General features: G+C 41.1%; 1 protein-coding gene across 18 annotated transcripts in view; it reads right to left on the bottom strand.

The window, feature by feature from the left end:
* The window catches only part of ppfia2 (PTPRF interacting protein alpha 2), a 204,784-nt gene extending 204,214 nt beyond the window's left edge, over positions 1–570 (bottom strand). For 15 of the 18 annotated variants that reach the window (XR_004569975.1, XR_004569974.1, XM_034226057.1 and 12 more), the window contains exon 1: positions 251–569. The gene's annotated coding sequence lies outside the window, so the exon portion shown is untranslated. Of the gene's footprint in view, positions 1–250 lie in introns of all 18 variants that reach the window. The other 3 variants (XM_034226061.1, XM_034226059.1, XM_034226075.1) reach the window with 2 other exon arrangements.
* Between the last annotated feature and the right edge of the window lie 5,430 nt (positions 571–6,000).

Genomic DNA, 6,000 nt, shown 5'->3' with positions numbered 1-6,000 from the left:
CCCCCCCCCCCCCCCCCCCCCCCTTCAACTCTATCCTCTGTCTCTGCACTCTGTGTGACAGCCAGCCGTATTTCTTCCCCCTGCAGAGCCCTCACAATGTCAACTCACACACGATATGAAACACCGCGCAACAATCCCCCCATCATCACCCCAGAGTGTGAGGATGTCACCGCGGAAAATCACCTTGAGCTGCGGGAGGCAGGGCAATATAGGTCACCGCAATGCCAGCGGCAACAGTGTGCATACTCACAATGTATTCCTCTACTATGAGAGCAGGCTCCGGCAGCGGATCAATGACAACTGCAGTCCCAGCGAGCTAAAGCATCAAGCGGACAATCCTAGGAGGCTTCTTCGGGGCGAACAGCAGCAGCAGCAGCAGCGACGCCGAGGATCCGGTAGAGAAGGTGCGGCTGGTCCCCGCCGAGGGCATGGTCCGAAACAAAAGAGCCGGAGGAAACGCCAAATTAGCCGCGTCGGGTAATGACATTTGATTTCCGGGGAGAACACACACCGGGTAAGAAATTATGGCATGTTACAAATTCTGCTGTGATAAGCGGAGCTGGAAAAGACCATTGTCGGAGCAGGCGGAGGGGTTCGTGTGGAGTCTTAAGTTGCAGCTGTGCAATTATTTCCCCCCTCAGTGTGGACATATAATAATAAAAGACTTATATTAACAACAACAGTTTATTTATAACAGTGTTCATTTGTAAGTGTGCACGTTGGGGAGTTTTACTATAATGCATGTGAAAATGATTTTGGGCTGCCTTAGATAAAAAGAAAAATCAGAGATGACATTTGGTATACAAACTAAATAAAATATATTTTCAACATTTGTAAAAAAAATATGTAAAATCATTTCCTTGTCATAGATCAATAAGGTATCGCTTTTAGATGTTCTTTCCAGAGATGATAAAGAAGCTCACCTTCTCCCCTCACACAGATGGTCTCTGCCGGGACCAAAGTGTTATTTGGGTTCTTCCAACAGTTGCATTTATTCCTGATTCCTCCAGAGACGTTTTGGAAGAAGTCTCTCTGTTTATTATCAACTCAGTGGACATTTTTAAACGACAGCTAGACACATCTTTTTAGATTAGCAACCCCCCACTTTAAATGTTCTTTTAGTCTTTATTATTTACCTACCTTTATATTGTTTTATTTATTTTATAGGTCTCTTTTTATTTGTTACTTCTGTTTTACCTAGTTCACTTTGTTTGATGGGGTTTTATGTTTTATATAGTTGTCTTACCTGTCAGAGAGAAACCATTGTTTGTTTTGTTGTATTTGTGTTGGCCTGGTCAGGTGCGGTATGCTTCGCTGCATATACCTTCAAAGTTCTTGATACAAATAATGATATGAAGTCATTTGCTACAAATTAACTCACAAACTCATTAAACATTGGACTGATATAATGAAGCAGATGTGATGTAAGTTTCTGCAGCGACCTTTGTGTATATGTTTTATTATTTAGTGATATTATTTAAGTTGGTGAAAGTAATTGTATGCTTTTATTTTTGAACGCATCTTTGGGCATCTGGTGATTGAGTAACCTGGTGTAAATGTATATATTGGAGACAGGTGGTGGGAGCAGAGCACTCGTAGGCATATGTTTTTTTACCATTGTGATTCAGGAAAGCCAAAGGAAATGCTTCAGCAAAGGAATAAAAAACCTGTTCATACTTTAGTTTGGTGGATATTGCAACGTGGAAATACATGGAGCAAAACGACTCTTGCCTGGACTTGGATCATTTCCTCCTGCGTAGAATTCGTGATATGTGCCTAGTAGCGGTTAACTTTTAGGTACATTTTCTGTTTTACTGTTCTATGATTTGGGCCACTATAAGGATTGATGAGGGTTGAGAGGAACTGAGCCAGTTGAGGTGGTTCGGGCACCAAGTTAGGATGCCACCTGGGCGCCTATAGGAAGGTGTTCCAGGCACGTCCAGCTGGGAAGAGACCAAGGGGTAGACCTAGGACCAGGTGGAGGGATTATATCTCTTCACTGGCCTGGGAGCGCCTTGGGATCCCCCAGTCAGAGCTGGTTGATGTGGCCAGGGAAAATAAAGTTTGGGGCTCTCTGCTGGAACTGCTACCCCCGCGACCCGTCCACGGATACGCGGGAGAAGATGGATGGATGGATGGATGAGAGGAACTGGCCAAGCACAAAGACTGAATGAAATGGTAATATAACCATCTCACATTTTCACGAATAAATGTTGCTCATACATAATAATAGCTGTGCTGGCAAACTGGGCCATTTTTCATCGAGGAAGCACTCAAAGACACAGTGTTTATCCTACTTAAAGAATACATGCTATACTCTATGTTTACTTTGGAAATGTTTGTCGTAAGAAATATTGAGGAAACTGTTCAGAAGTTTAAGTTAGAGATGTCACACATTTCCTTCATGATGGACATATAGACAGTGGATCTCAATCATTTGATATACACATTTGCCTTAAAGATACATGTTACACCTAACCAAGCATTTAGTCTCAACATTAACCACATGTTTGAAATTGCAACTGTAATCCAGGAGAACATATGTTTCCCTTAGAAACTAATTCGGCAATGCACTTTTGTTGTTTAGAAAAGGTTATTACACTGAGGTTATTGCTTTTGGTATTACATTAAAGTGAAATATATTTTACATTCAGTCACTCTAATGGTCACAGTGGGCCAAATTACACACATGAATGTTACTCTGTACGATCCTGCTATCGACCCACGGTGAAATATTACCTCATGACTCGGCAAGAGCGTGATCACAGAGAGAAAAGGCCTTTTTCTGCTCATCAAATATTAAAGAACTTGAGTAAGTTGTTTCTGGGTATCACTGAAGATGGTATTATTCCATTCCCATTTATAAGAAGAGGCTTTTTTTGGAGAAAGGCATACATGTTTTAAAGCACCTGTGTGTGTGTGTGTGTGTGGGTGTGTGTGTTGTGTGTGTGTGTGTGTGTGTGTGTGTGTGTGTGTGGTGTGTGTGTGTGTGTGTGTGGTGTGTGTGGTGTGTGTGTGTGTGTGTGGGTGTGTGTGTGTGTGTGTGTGGTGTGTGTGTGTGTGTTGTGGTGTGTGTGGTGTGTGTGTGTGTGTGTGTGTGTGTGTGTGTGTGTGTGTGTGTGTGGGTGTGTGTGTGTGTGTGTGTGTGTTTGTGTGTGTGTGTGTGTGTGTGTGTGTGGTGTGTCCAGGAGAATGGAGATAAGTGACTCTTATTGAGTTCTTATTTACGGTACGTTTGTTTGAATGTTTAAAAGATACATTAAAGTTGGACACCGAAGAAAGCACATTTTGTCCACAGGAAAATGAAAATCACAGGTTCCACACATTGAAAATGAAGTCTTGTTGGTGATGTTATCCGTTTTTAATACTTGTTTCAACTTGTTACTTCATTCTGTTTCAGTTTAGACTATCTTAAAAGTGAGACTTTGCCGTTTTATATAATTGTAAACTAATTATCCCTCGGGTTGGGACTTGTGTTACTTGGGGGTTTGTCATTTAAAAAAAAATTCTACTTGTCCAAAATAAATCATCAATAATGAAAATAATCATTTGTTGCAGCCAAAAGAAGATATTCCAACCCATCCCATATTTGAACACGTATAAAAACACTGGTTTCTTGACATTTAGCTTTTTTCCTCAATATTTCTGACAGGAAACCAAAACTAAGAATCGAGACTCTGAAGCCAATATTCAATGTTTTTAGTTCATTTATGTTACAAATGAAGAAGAAGAAACGTTTCTTATAATGATGTATCAGCAGGGGTTCCCTCTGCCTCCTGAGCTGCAGCCGTGTGGCCTCATGACAAATTGCTGCTGAGAGCTGACCAGCTGATTGGTGTCGCTGTCCATGGTGCTGAAGCCTGTATGCTTTCTGTATGTGCTGCACTGAGGCTTATTGGGGAGAGTGTGCTGGGAATGTTGACATGTCAAGACTTTAGAGAATATTTCATTAAAACATATTTTGCACTAGCTTGGTGTTTCCTGTCTTATTCCTCTTTTCATTAGGTCTAAATCTCACCTGTTCTGTATATATATGCACATTTCTGTTTTCTTTTACAACTGCACAACTTTTCCACTTTAAATTCTGATATACTGAACTAGGGCTGCACATTTAGTCCAAATTGTAACGAAATTGCAATATGGAGTAGTGCAATATTCAATTTCCAGGAAGCACAATATTTGTTAAGTGCCAAATATGCAAAATAACATTTTAAATTAAGTAATGTTGTTAAGCATAGATTTACTGGCCTACAAATAGTATTATATAGACTGAGCAAAACACCACATTTGTTACAGATCCTCTTAATTATTAAATATTAAAGAAAAATAAATAATCTCCAATATCATCAATGATATCAGATCGTCAATTATATCATGTTGCTATATCTGTAAAAATAACCAACATCCAACCAAATCGTGCAGGCCTATACATTTTCAAAGCAACTTTATAAATGCAAAAAAATATATACAAACGTGTAAGCACAACAATAAAATAACGGTTTTCGTATTAATTCTGTATTTGCTCCTATTAACAGCTTAATTCCTCTCACTGTGTTTATTGTACACTGTAGCAAATTCATGTATGTGTAAACCTGCTTGGCAATAAACCTGATTCTGTCAAATGTTTTCCGATGCCTCTTCTTCTTCTGTGCTTTGCAGCCCAAAGGCAGCCCCCCCCCCCCCCCCCTCCCACTCCCCTCATTAACTCTTGTCTGATAAATTACCAAAACAAACGCGCCACTAATAGGTGAAGTGCTGGCTCTCTTCTCAAGTGAAAAAAAACACTCCACTTGTGGGTCATCACGCCTGCAAAAACACTGGGTAGACAAACACAGGACTAAGCTATGAATGTGTGTTTTCAAAACAGAGGATTTGGGTGGTTTTATTGATAAATACCCTGATTTCTCCTCATGACTATCACAATGAGGATTACCGCATTTCAATTGCCTATTCATAAAGCAGATGACTGCTTCTATACCATCCCACTAAATTGACCCACCTTGGGCCTGTTTTGTGACATCGCTCCTGCATATTCATTTCCCTCGAGATGCCAGTCCAAGTCTCTGCTTCTGAATGGTTGTAAAGCAGCCAGGTGACGAATACCCCACTCATATCTGAACACCTTAGAGATGAAAAGTAATCATTTATAGTTTATCTCAGAAACATTCAAAGCTTAAAAAGGTGGGATTTGTACGATGGATCTTTTGACTGTGCCATCAGCGGGAATTATTCTACAACGGGTGAAAAGGCAATGATCAGAGTGATAAAGGAATCAAGAAGAAGCTATAAAAAGAAAAGAGACCTGTGACGCCGCTCAAATCTAATTCTCCTCCTCCTGGCTCCACACACTAAATGTTTGAATGTCATTAAGCGAGTCACCCTCCCCCCTTTCGTCATGCAAATGGCCCTCTTTTCATGCACCATGCAAATCTCACATCAAAATCTCAATGATCTCAAAAGGCTAAGCGGTTGAGCTCCTCACGGCCAATTAAAGAGACACTCAGCAGGCTTCAGAAATGCTGATGCAAATGTTTGCCCAGGCCGATGGAGGGACCTTGTACAGCGGTTTGTATTAATGAATACATGTTAATGTAAACCGCCCATATAATACCACAGCCGAGAATATGCTCTTGTGAACTCAAGGGAAATGGTGAAGTGTTGCCTGGCAGGACGCCTCTTCAGGTCGTATCATAGAACATCAAAGGAAATGTGTGTTAGCAAGGCTGATACATCTGTTATCATAACGTGCCTGTGTGTACGTACATCCTCTCAGAATCCATCCAAGAAAAAACAGTGTGCAAAAGACAGAGGTCTGCTATCTTTATGACTTCCCTGAACCTCTGTTTCTTAGGCCTGGCTGGAATCATAAATGAAGCCGGCTGCCAAGGGCTTGCTGCGTGATTCAGTGATAACAGAGAGGAGCCGGGGCTGGGTGTGAGATGCATTAGAGACAGAGCGGAGAGGGATTACAGGTGTCTGGCCCCCTGTACATCTCTTTAT

This window comes from Gymnodraco acuticeps, unplaced genomic scaffold (assembly GCF_902827175.1).
Source record: "Gymnodraco acuticeps unplaced genomic scaffold, fGymAcu1.1, whole genome shotgun sequence".
Classification (NCBI taxonomy): domain Eukaryota; kingdom Metazoa; phylum Chordata; class Actinopteri; order Perciformes; family Bathydraconidae; genus Gymnodraco; species Gymnodraco acuticeps.
The sequence above is the reverse complement of the archived record's forward strand: the minus strand, read 5'-3'. Positions and strand labels throughout refer to the sequence as shown.